Source organism: Ovis canadensis, chromosome 5 (genome assembly GCF_042477335.2).
Source record: "Ovis canadensis isolate MfBH-ARS-UI-01 breed Bighorn chromosome 5, ARS-UI_OviCan_v2, whole genome shotgun sequence".
NCBI lineage: Eukaryota > Metazoa > Chordata > Mammalia > Artiodactyla > Bovidae > Ovis > Ovis canadensis.
Window position 1 is genome coordinate 45,499,533 of NC_091249.1, and position 11,996 is coordinate 45,511,528.

Here is an 11,996-nt window from a genome sequence, read left to right on the forward strand (position 1 = left end):
AAATTGGAAGTGGTCAAACAGAAGATGGCAAGAGTGAAATATGACATTCTAGGAAACAGTGAACTAAAATGGACTGGAATGGGTGAATTTAACTCAGATGACCATTATATCTACTACTGTGGGCAGGAATCCCTTAGAAGAAATGGAGCAGCCATCATGGTAAACAAAAGAGTCCAAAATGCAGTACTTGGATGCAATATCAAAAATGACAGAATGATCTCTGTTCGTTTCCAAAGCAAATCATTCAATATCACGGTAATCCAAGTCTATGCCCCAACCAGTAATGCTGAAGAAGCTGAAGTTGAATGGTTCTATGAAGCCTTACAAGACCTTTTAGAACTAACACCCAAAAAAGATTTCCTTTTCATTACAGGTCAAAGGAATGCAAAAGTAGGAAGTCAGGAAACACTTGTAATAACAGGCAAATTTGGCCTTCAAGTACAGAATGAAGCACGGCAAGGCTAATAGAGTTTTGCCAAGAGAATGCACTGGTCATAGCAAATACCCTCTTCCAACAACACAAGAGAAGACTCTACACATGGACATCACCAGATGGTCAACACCAAAATCAGATTGATTATATTCTTTGCAGCCAAAATGGAGAAGCTCTATACAGTCAGCCAAAACAAGACTGAGAGCTGATTGTGGCTCAGATCATGAACTCCTTATTACCAAATTCAGACTTAAATTGAAGAAAGTAGGGAAAACCGCTAGACCATTCAGGTATGACCTAAATCAAACGCCTTACAATTATACAGTGGAAGTGAGAAATAGATTTAAGGGACCTAGGTCAGATAGACAGAGTGCCTGATGAACTATGGATGGAGGTTCTTGACATCGTACAGGAGACAAGGATCAAGACCATCCCCATGGAAAAGAAATGCAAAAAAACAAAACAGCTGTCTGGGAAGGCCTTACAAATAGCCGTGAATAGAAGAGAAGCAAAAAGCAAAGGAGAAAAGGAAAGATATAAGCATCTGAATGCAGAGTTCCAAAGAATAGCAAGAAGAGATAAGAAAGCCTTCCTCAGCGATCAATGCAAAGTAGAGGAAAACAACAGAATGGGAAAGACTAGAGATCTCTTCAAGAAAATTAGAGATATCAAGGGAACATTTCATGCAAAGATGGGCTTGAAGGAGGACAGAAATGGTACGGACCTAACAGAAGCAGAACATATTAAAAAGAGGTGGCAAGAATACATAAAAGAACTGTACAAAAAAGAGCTTCATGACCCAGATAATCACGATGGTGTCATTACTCAACTAGAGCCAGACATCCTGAATTGTGAAGTCAAGTGGGCCTTAGAAAGTATCACTACAAACAAAGCTAGTGGAAGTGATGGAATTCCAGTGGAGCTATTTCAAATCCTGGAAGATGATGGTGTGAAAGTACTGAACTCAAGATGCCAGCAAATTTGGAAAACTCAGCAATGGCCACAGGACTGGAAAAGGTCAGTTTTCAAAGAAAGGCAATGCCAAAGAATGCTCAATCTACCTCACAATTGCACTCATCTCACATGCTAGTAGGTAATGTTCAAAATTCTCCAAGCCAGGCTTCAGTTACATGAACTGTGAACTTCCAGATGTTCAAGCTGGTTTTAGAGAAGGCAGAAGAACCAGAGATCAAATTGCCAACATCTGCTGGATCATCAAAAAAGCAAGAGAGTTCCAGAAAATATCTATTTCTGCTTTATTGAATATTCCAAAGCCTTTGACTGTGTGGATCACAATAAACTGTGGAAAATTCTGAAATAGATGGGAATATCAGACCACCTGACCTGCCTCTTGAGAAACCTATATGCAGGTCAGTAAGCAACAGTTAGAACTGGACATGGAACAACAGAGTGCTTCCAAATAGGAAAAGGAGTACGTCAAGGCTGTATATTGTCACCCTGCTTATTTAACTTTTACACAGAGTACATCATGAGAAACGCTGGTCTGGAAGAAACACAAGCTGGAATCAAGATTGCCAGGAGAAATATCAATAATCTCAGATATGCAGATGACACCACCCTTATGGCAGAAAGGGAAGAGGAACTAAAAAGCGTCTTGACGAAAGTAAAAGAGGAGAGTGAAAAAGTTGGCTTAAAGCTCAACATTCAGAAAACAAAGATCATGGCATCTGGTCCCATCACTTCATGGGAAATAGTTGGGGAAACAGTGGAAACAGTGTCAGACTTTATTTTTTGTTTGGGCTCCAAAATCACTGCAGATGGTGATTGCAGCCATGAAATTAAAAGATGCTTACTGCTTGGAAGGAAAGTTGTGACCAACCTAGATAGCATATTCAAAAGCAGAGATATTACTTTGCCAACAAAGGTCCATATAGTCAAGGCTATGGTTTTTCCAGTGGTCATGTATGGAGGTGAGAGTTGTGCTGTGAATAAAGCTGAGCACCAAAGAATTGAAGCTTTTGAAGTGTGGTGTTGGAGAAGACTCTTGAGAGTCCCTTGGACTGCAAGGAGATCCAACCAGTCCATTTTAAAGGAGATCAACCCTGGGATTTCTTTGGAGGGAATGATGCTAAAGCTGAAACTCCAGTCTTTGACCACCTCATGAGAAGAGTTGACTCACTGGAAAAGTCCCTGATGCTGGGAGGCATTGGGGGTGGGAGGAGAAGAGGACGACAGAGGATGAGATGGCTGGATGGCATCACAGACTCGATGGGCATGAGTTTGAGTGAATTCCAGGAGTTGGTGATGGACAGGGAGGCCTGATGTGCTGTGATTCACAGGGTCATGAAGAGTCAGACGCGACTGAGTGACTGAACTGAACTGAAGTGAGCTGATTCTCTGTGAATCAGTTTGGATTTGAGAGCTTTCAAGCACTGGTCAAGTTTAACTGCTCTAGCCTTTGTCACTTGTTCTGTCTTACCACCTGCCCCAGCACTACCTAAATTTTGATATTACATCTGTATGATGACTCATCTCTCTGCTTTGGTCAATTTGTTCTTCCTGTTTTAAAAATTAATACAACATCTGGGCTTGACTGTTACTGCATTTAGTCATTTAGTACATTGAATGGTTGATGGTTCAAGTTGGAAGTTTTCTAGGTCAGGAAATTCAATGTATACATCACTGTACACCCAGTTTAGCATGGTAGTGAGTGCTCAGAATCCTCTTCAAGTAAATATATATATATATGTGTGTGTGTGTGTGTGTGTGTGTGTATAATTTCAGTTTTATTTTGTATTACTTATATAAAAACACTAAAATTATGCTAAATGTTAAAGAGGGCTTCCCTGGTGGCTCAGACAGTAAAGAATTTGCCTGCAACGCAGGAGACCTGGGTTCGATCCCTGGGTCAGGAAGATCCCCTAGAGAAGGGAATGGCAATCTAATCCAATATTCTTGCCTGGAAAATTCCAGGACAGAAGAGCCTGGCAGGTCATAGTCCATGGTGTCGCAAAGAGCTGGACACAACTGAGTAACTAAGACTTTATAATAGTTTGGCATTTCTTTCTCTGAGTATCTTTTCTTTTTAAAATATTTATGTTTAATAATAAATTGTTACATTTTTGAAAGTTTCTGGTTTTTAAAGAAATGTAAGTCTTGATAAACACTTTCATGTGATTATCCTGTTGTAAAATGCCAGGTGGAATTTAAGTGATAACTAATTAGATTATAATTATGTATAACACTAATCGGCCAAAAACACAACCAGAATGTCTTTCTGCACTTTCCTGTTCTGAAAGTAGTGAAATATATTAAACAACATTACTGATCTATTTAATTTGGTACACCATCCAATTACAGTGAAATGCATATGTATATAATTATATAACTTATGACTGCCTAATGAGGTACTCTATCCTGAAGACATTCTCACAGGTAGGTCAAGGTATTTATTTATTTTTCATATATGCCCTGTAACATTTAAAGGTAACTCAGGCCATGGTATAAATTCTTCTATATGGACAGCTACAATTACATATTGAATTGATCTAAGTCAGTAATAAATTACTTCCTATTAAATTTTTAATAGGAAAAGAAGCCCTCTTTAATATGTAAACCAAAATGTAACCCCTGTAAAGGCTATATTTATGATCTACCTTGTTAATTGCTATATTTCTAGTATTAGCAGCAATAGACATTTCATTGTAACAATAGGAATATATTACACAAAGATATGTATTAACCCATAAGTGAGTAAAGATGAATGAATTCATGGTCAAAAATGTGGTTAGCTTTTCTGACTTTAATTAGTTAACTTACATTATGTGAAGAAACAATGTATCTCATAATATCCTTCTAACAACAGCTTTGAAATTCATTTAGACACATCATTTCTTCTCATAAAAGAGTGCTGCTGCTGCTGCTAAGCCGCTTCAGTCGTGTCTGACTCTGTATGACCCCAGAGACAGCAGCCCACCAGGCTCCACCATCCCTGGGATTCTCCAGGCAAGAACACTGGAGTGGGTTGCCATTTCCTTTTCCAATGCATGAAAGTGAAAAGTGAAAGTGAAGTCACTCAATCATGTCTGACTCTTAGCGACCCCGTGGACTGCAGCCCAACAGGCTCCTCTGTCCATGGGGTTTTCCAGGCAAGAGTACTGGAGTGGAGTGCCATTGCCTTTTCCGAAATGAGTGCTACTGGTTATGATTTATAAAGAGGAAACATTAAGAAAGCCTCAGACAGTTAAGCAATCTTCTTGGCTATATGACTTGTAACTATGGAATTTCTATACTTAGTTAACATAAAGTGAAATGAAATTTGTCTTCCCTTGACCTAGGAGAAACTGTATTCTGTTTTGGATGCTGACCTTAATAATACAGTGTTACTTAGAGCCATTCCTTATTAGGTTAATATAGCAGTGGAAATTTTGACTCAATAAATCAGCTCTGAGATTTTTAATAATCCTTAACTTTTTATCACTCCCAAACAGCAGATGTTGTAGAGGTCAACAGCACTGACTAGAATAGCACCTGCTTGATGCCAGCTCTCAAGAGGAAGCTTAAATAACAAACTTCACACTCTACTGTAATATCCAATCTTTATCAAGTCTCTCTACTGAAGCAAAGCTGTCTGCAGAGAGGTGTGAGGCTGAGTACAAGAAAAACAGAAAGTGCCAAGAAAGCTATGAGTTTCTTCACTGAAGACTCAATTGTTCCACATGATTTTTACCTAGGACAACTGGTGGAAGGTAGAACAGAGACAGAGGACTGGGTCAGCAAGGAACATGCTGCTAAGTCACTTCAGTTGTGTGCGACTCTGTGCGACCCTGTGGACTGCAGCCTACCAGGCTCCTCCGTCCATGGGATTTTCCAGGCAAGAGTACTGGAGTGGGTTGCCATTGCCTTCTCCTAGCAAGGAACATAGATAGGGCTAATATCCATAACCCTTCTTTCAATCTTCTGTTTATAATTCTGCCACATTTCTATACTGAATGGGTAGCTTGAAAGGAAACAGACAAGCGAGGTTAGTTTGTGCAATGACATGACCTGCGTCAGTTTTATGAATATAAAATAGAGTAAAGAGCATGGGCTTTGGAGAAAGCTCTTAGTTGAAACTCCAAATATGTCATTAAGTACCTATTGGAGACTGGGCAAGAACACTGAATTTCCTATGCTCCAACTTTTTCATCATAGAATGATGGCAATCTATAGAGTTGAAGATTATGTGATAAAAATCTTAATATACATCCTGGATGAGTGTTAGCACTTGATAATTATGTTGTAAAGGTGACACTGTGTTGAGCATTTTCACATAAGATGGTATCAGTTCAGTTCAGTTCAGTGACTCAGTCATGTCCAACTCTGCGACCCCATGAATTGCAGCATGCCAGGCCTCCCTGTCCATCACCAAATCCTGGAGTTCACTCAAACTCACATCCATTGAGTCAGTGATGCCATCAAGCCATCTCATCCTCTGTTGTCCCCTTCTCCTCCTGCCCCCAATGCCTCCCAGCATCAGAGTCTTTTCCAATGAGTCAACTCTTCACATGAGGTGGCCAAATACTGGAGTTTCAGCTTTAGCATCAGTCCTTTCAAAAAACACCCAGGACTGCTCTCCTTTAGGATGGACTGGTTGGATCTCCTTGCAGTCCAAGGGACTCTCAAGAGTCTTCTCCAACACCACAGTTCAAAAGCATCAATTCTTTGGTGCTCAGCTTTCTTCACAATCCAACTCTCACATCCATACATGACCACTGGAAAAACCATAGCCTTGACTAGACGGACCTCTGTTGGCAAAGTAATGTCTTTGCTTTTCAATATGCTATCTAGGTTGGTCATAACTTTCCTTCCAAGGAGTAAGTGTCTTTTAATTTCATGGATGCAGTCACCATCTGCAGTGATTTTGGAGCCCTCAAAAATAAAGTCTGACACTGTTTCCACTGTTTCCCCATCTATTTCCCATGAAGTGATGGTTCTGAATGTTGAGCTTTAAGCCAACTTTTTCACTCTCCTCTTTCACTTTCATCAAGAGGTTTTTTAGTTCCTCTTCATTTTCTGCCATAAGGGTGGTGTCATCTGCATATCTGAGATTACTGCTATTTCTCCTAGCAGTCTTGATTCCAGCTTGTGCTTCTTCCAGCCCAACATTTTTCATTATGTACTTTGCATATAAGTTAAATAAGCAGGGTGACAGTATACAGCCTTGACGTACTCCTTTTCCTATTTGGAACCAGTCTGTTGTTCCATGTCCAGTTCTAACTGTTGCTTCCTAACCGGCATATAGGTTTCTCAAGAGGCAAGTCAGGTGGTCTGGTATTCCCAACTCTTTCAGAATTTTCCATAGTTTATTGTGATCTGTACAGTCAAAGGCTTTGGCTTAGTCAATAAAGCAGAAATAGATATTTTTCTGGAACTCCCTTGCTTTTTCCATGATCCAGCCGATGTTGGCAATTTGATCTCTGGTTCTTCTGCCTTTTCTAAAACCAGTTTGAACATCTGGAAGTTCACCGTTCACCTATTGCTGAAGCCTGGCTTGGAGAATTTTGAGCATTATTTACACATAAAATAGTATAAGAAATGATAAATCTAAATTAAATCAAAATGTCTGGTTTAACACAAAAAATCTGGTAAATCCTAACAGAGGACACTTGCTACTTGGAAGAAAAGCTATGATAAACATAGAGAGCCTATTAAAAAGCAGAGGCATTACTTTGCCAACAAAGGTTCGTCTAGTCAAAGCTATGGTTCTTCCAGTAGTCATGCAAAGAAATGAGAGTTGAACCATCAAGAAGGCTGAGCCTCAAAGAATTGATATTTTTGAACTGTGGTGTTGGAGAAGACTCTCCAGAGTCCCTTGGACAGCAAGGAGATCCAACCAGTCCATCCTAAAAGGAATCAGTCCTGAATACTCATTGGAAGGACTGATGCTGAAGCTCCAATACTTTGGTCACCTGATGTGAAAAGCCGATTCTTTGAAAAAGGCCCTGATGCTGGGAAAGATTGAAGGCAGGAGAAAAAGGGGATGACAGAGGATGAGATGGTTGGATGGCATCACCGACTAATGGACATGAATTTCAGCAAGCTCTGGGAGATGGTGAAGGACAGAGAAGCTTGGCAGGGTGCAGTCCATGGGGTAATAAAGAATTGGACACGACTGACTGACAAAACAGAGGACATTAAAAGTAGCTGATTTACTTTCAGCACTTACTCTGTTTAAATATTTTCACATCCTGCTTAATTTTAAAGATGGAAGTCATTTTACTCAATTTCCTTTCTTTGTTCTCCTATATTAATCCAAAATGACAATTTTCATTTGCCTTTTACAATCTTATGAAAGAACGGCATTTCTAAAATTCTCTTGAAAATTGGCATTGTGCTACTTTGATGAATATGTTTCTGTTTTCATTTAAATGCACTTTAAAATAGGTGCTCTGAGAAATCAGATGCAAAATGTTTTATCTCTTATCTGGCAATGGCTGTGTTTTACTATCTTTGGTGCTAAAAACATCTCTTTCTGTGGAGATAAAAAGATATTTAGCATTTAATTGTCTCATATCACCTGTAGTTAAGTCTCTTTATGAGAGTTTGCAAAACAGGAAAAAGTAATGCTGAACAAGTTTTTAATCATCTAAATCACCACAGGAGTAGTTACTAACTAACAGATGATTTCCAAATATACATCTTTTAAAAGAGAAATCATTACTAAAGGCCTGGTGTTAAAACCAAAGATTTCTTAGGAATCTATTTTATTTTTATTTTACTTTATTTTTAAACTGTAATGAAAACAATTTTATTTGTATAATTTTTATCTGTATACCCATAATGAGTTACTACCTTAGTTTTGCTAAGAATAACTTCTAACAAAGGTGATACTATTTTATTCTTCCAATTCTATCAAGATGTAATTGACAAAGAGAACTGGATAAATTTAATGTATACAGCATAATGATTTGACTTACATATATCATTAAATGATTAGCACAATAAGTTTGGTGAATATCCATTATCACATATAGACACAAAATTGTAAAAAAAAATAGAAAAAAGTTTTTTTTCTTTTGATGAGAACTCTTAGGATTTACTCTTTTAACAATTTTCATAAATAACTTAAAGCAGTGTTAATTATATTTATCATGTTGTACATTCAGTATAGTCGCTCAGTCGTGTCTGACTCTTTGCATTACAACCCTGGTATTACCTTATAAATGGAAGTTCGTATATTTTGACTGTCTTCACCTAATTCCCCCTTTCCTTAATCTTCATTCCTGGTAACCTAAAAATTAATCTCTTTTTCCATGACTTTTTGTTTTTTTTAATTTTTAATAAGATTTTCTATTAACATACATTTAATAAAAAATAATATCTACTCTGGCTCTCTTCTCCATTGTAAGGGGAAGAGTCATGTGGAGGGGCTGGCACTCTGCCCACCCCTAGGCATCCGGACAAGCCCTGCTTCCAAGGCTCCCCTCTACCTGCCACTTTCCAACAGGCTGTGACTTCCAGACAGATGGTTCAAAGTTACAAGTGCTTTAGGCCCTCCCTTGAGCTCCCCCAGCCCCCCGCCTTGGGCAGAATTCAGGGGCCACCTGGGAAAAAAAAACCCTTGCCTTTTCTTATTCTTGGGAAACTTCATTCATGTCAGAAAGAGGATCTGGGGACAGAGAGTGACATCTCTACTGGCTAGGGGGAATGGAGGAAAGGAACAATGATGAGGGACAGGGCCGAGAAGAGGGATGGCGCTGAGCTGGCCTCACTGCAGCCGGTCACTGCGGAACAAGTCCTCCATAGCCAGGTCAGGCAGCAAGGTGCAGGGGTTGCTCAGCATGCTGAGCCCCTCCAGGCCCAGTGGCTCCATGTGCAGCTCCTCCTCCAGCCCCAGTCCCAGCCCTAGCCCCAGCCCAGCTGCTGACACCTCAAAGCCCAGCACTCAGGCCAGGGCTGCTGCAAACTCCTTGTGGAAGCCTGGGGAGGCGTCTCCTGTGAGGATGATGTTAGGCCCTGAGCCATAGTGAGAACAGTGGGTTACATTCTAGTGGCTGAGGGCATGAGGGTCCTGGGGCCCACTCACTGTCCTCTCACCCCCTAACAATCCAGGCCCTTTGGAAAAGCCAGGGAGATCCAGCACCAGCTGGTCAATGGGTTCTTCATGCTGAACTGCCCCAGGTTCCCGAGGCTGAAGTCACTCATTGATCGGTGGTAAGACTGTTGTCCATGCTCACTGGGGCTGGCTGAGTACAGTGTCCATTACTGTAGCTGCCTGCCCAGGGGCTGACACCCTGAGAGCTGCACCAAGCAGGCGTGAGAGGGCAGCCCTGGCTCCTGCAGGGGCTTTGGGGTAGGTGGCTGAATGGGCAGAATGAAACCTTGGGGGCTGTAGTGGATATTGTGGGCAGCTTAATGGTATCCAGGGGGACGCCCTGAGTGATGGAAGACAAAGTGGGTGACATTGTTGGCAAAAACTGTTTGGGCAGTTGCTGTTGGGACCTTCTGGCATTGGCTGGGCCAGCAAACTATGGGGACTGAGGGGCACATAGCGGTGTGGGGGAAGGCCCTAGGGGCAGAAGCTGAGTAAGGCAGAGGTAGAGGTGGGGGGTTGGCGGGGAGGGCAGAACCAGAGATGAAGCAGAAGAGGAGGAAGAGGAGGAGGAGAGGGTGGGGGCACTGAGCGAGGGGTGACCCAGGGAGGTGGTGGGCAGTACCTGGTGGGCCAAGAAGGCAGCAAGCAGTTATGAGGGGTGACTGTGGGAGCCCTAGAGCTGGGGCTGAGGACTTCTCAGGGAAGCCTGGAGGTTGGGATTGCTTAGGGAGGATGGCAAGGATGGGTGGCTGAGAGGTGAATGATGTCCTGGTACACCATAGCCCAGACCCCCACTGATGCCCAGATGGGTCATGGTGTGGGCCAAACTGGAGGGACTGTTGCCCCCACTCAGGCTGAGATAGGCTGTCTCCTCTGGGTCCATGAGGTGGGCAGTGGTGGAGGAAAGTGCAGGGTGATGAAGTCAGGTAGGGAGCCACCTGTGTTCATGGCAGGTAGGAGGACAGGCACAGTAGCAGGCTGGTCAGGAGACAGGGAGATGTTAACTCGAGAGACTTCACAGGACTGAAGTCGGGAGGAGGATGAGGACAGCTTCTTAGCATCCCATGGTTTCAGCAAGTGCTTACCGTTCAGCAAGTGCTTACCGTTTAGCAAGTTCTCCTCAATAGAAGGGACTTTGGAGCCCATCTCGCCATCCAGAAAACCTTCATGGCTGATTGGCAGGACCCTGGTGGGTGCAGGGCCTGGATAAGTGTCCAGAGGGCTGGGGTACATCGTGCTTGTGTGAAGGACAGTGTCAGAGCTTGTTCTCTTAAGTGCAGATGGTAGTTGAAACAACTGCCCCTTCTCTGCAGGGAAATTGCTCCAGAGCATTGTCCTCCACTAACTGGACTCTGGAGAAAGAGATGAATAGGACAATAGGGAGAGCTGTCAATGTGGTGAGGGTAGCGGTGAAGTGGGGATACCATTCTTCGGGGATCTCCCTGCAACTGTTCTCCCAGCCAGTGGTGCCGAGTGCTCTGAGATGAATCCAGAGGGGAGTGGAAGGGACCCTGGAACTCAGCCAGGCCACAGCCAATCTGGTTCACGTTGGGCAGAGAGCCACCATAGTGGGAGCTCCTTGTGTATGCCAGCTGCAGTTTTTGGGCCTGCAACTGGGTGGAGCTGATGTCCATCATCACCTCCTTGAAGGCCACCGTCTCCTCGGCCTGACACTACTTCTGCAGTGCGATCTTCTCACTAAACTTAAGTGGATTGGAAGCTGAGGCTGTGGCCGAACCGGCTCATTCGCTCCAGACGTCACCATCTTTCTCGCCCTTCACTCCCCGCCACCCTCCCAATACAAGCCTCCACCTCCGCCATGGGTCCCAGCCCGGCTCTTCCAGCCATAGCCGTCACCACCTCTGAAATTTTTCTTTCTTTCTTCTGAAGTATAATTGACCTACAACACTAAGTTATCTCCTAGTTACCATGTATTAATCTGATAATTCTAGCTATACAAAATGAGCACCATGATAAGTCTAGTCATAGTTTCTCAACATACAAAGAAACTATATTTACTATATTCCCCATATTGTACATTTCATACCTATGACTACTAATTGAAATTTCATACTTCCTAATCTGCCTATTTCTCTCCCCACCACCCCTGCTCTCTGGCAATCACCTATTTGTTCTCTGTATCTGTTTCTGTTTAGTTATGTTTGTTCATTTATTTTGGGTTTTAGATGCCACATACAAGTAAAATCGTGCACTATTTGGCTTTGTCTGACATTTCACTTTGCATAATACTGTCAGTCCATCCATATTGTTGCAAATGGCAAGATTTCATATGGCTGAGTACTATGCTACTGTATATGTGTGTGTGTGTGTGTGTATATATATATATCTTCTTTATACATTCATCTGCACTTAGGGTGCTTCCATATTTTGACTATTATAAATAATGGTGCTATGAACATTGGTGTATGCATGTTTTGAATTAGGTAATTTTTTAAATTCAGATACATACACAGAAGTGGAATTGGTGAATCACATGGTAGTTTATCTTTTCAGTTTTTTTGAGGA

At 42.0% G+C, this 11,996-nt stretch overlaps 1 pseudogene; it reads right to left on the minus strand.

Annotated features, from left to right (window-relative positions):
- Positions 1-9,143: 9,143 nt before the first annotated feature.
- On the minus strand, positions 9,144-11,235 carry LOC138441750 (CREB-regulated transcription coactivator 2 pseudogene; annotated as a pseudogene).
- Positions 11,236-11,996: the final 761 nt, after the last annotated feature.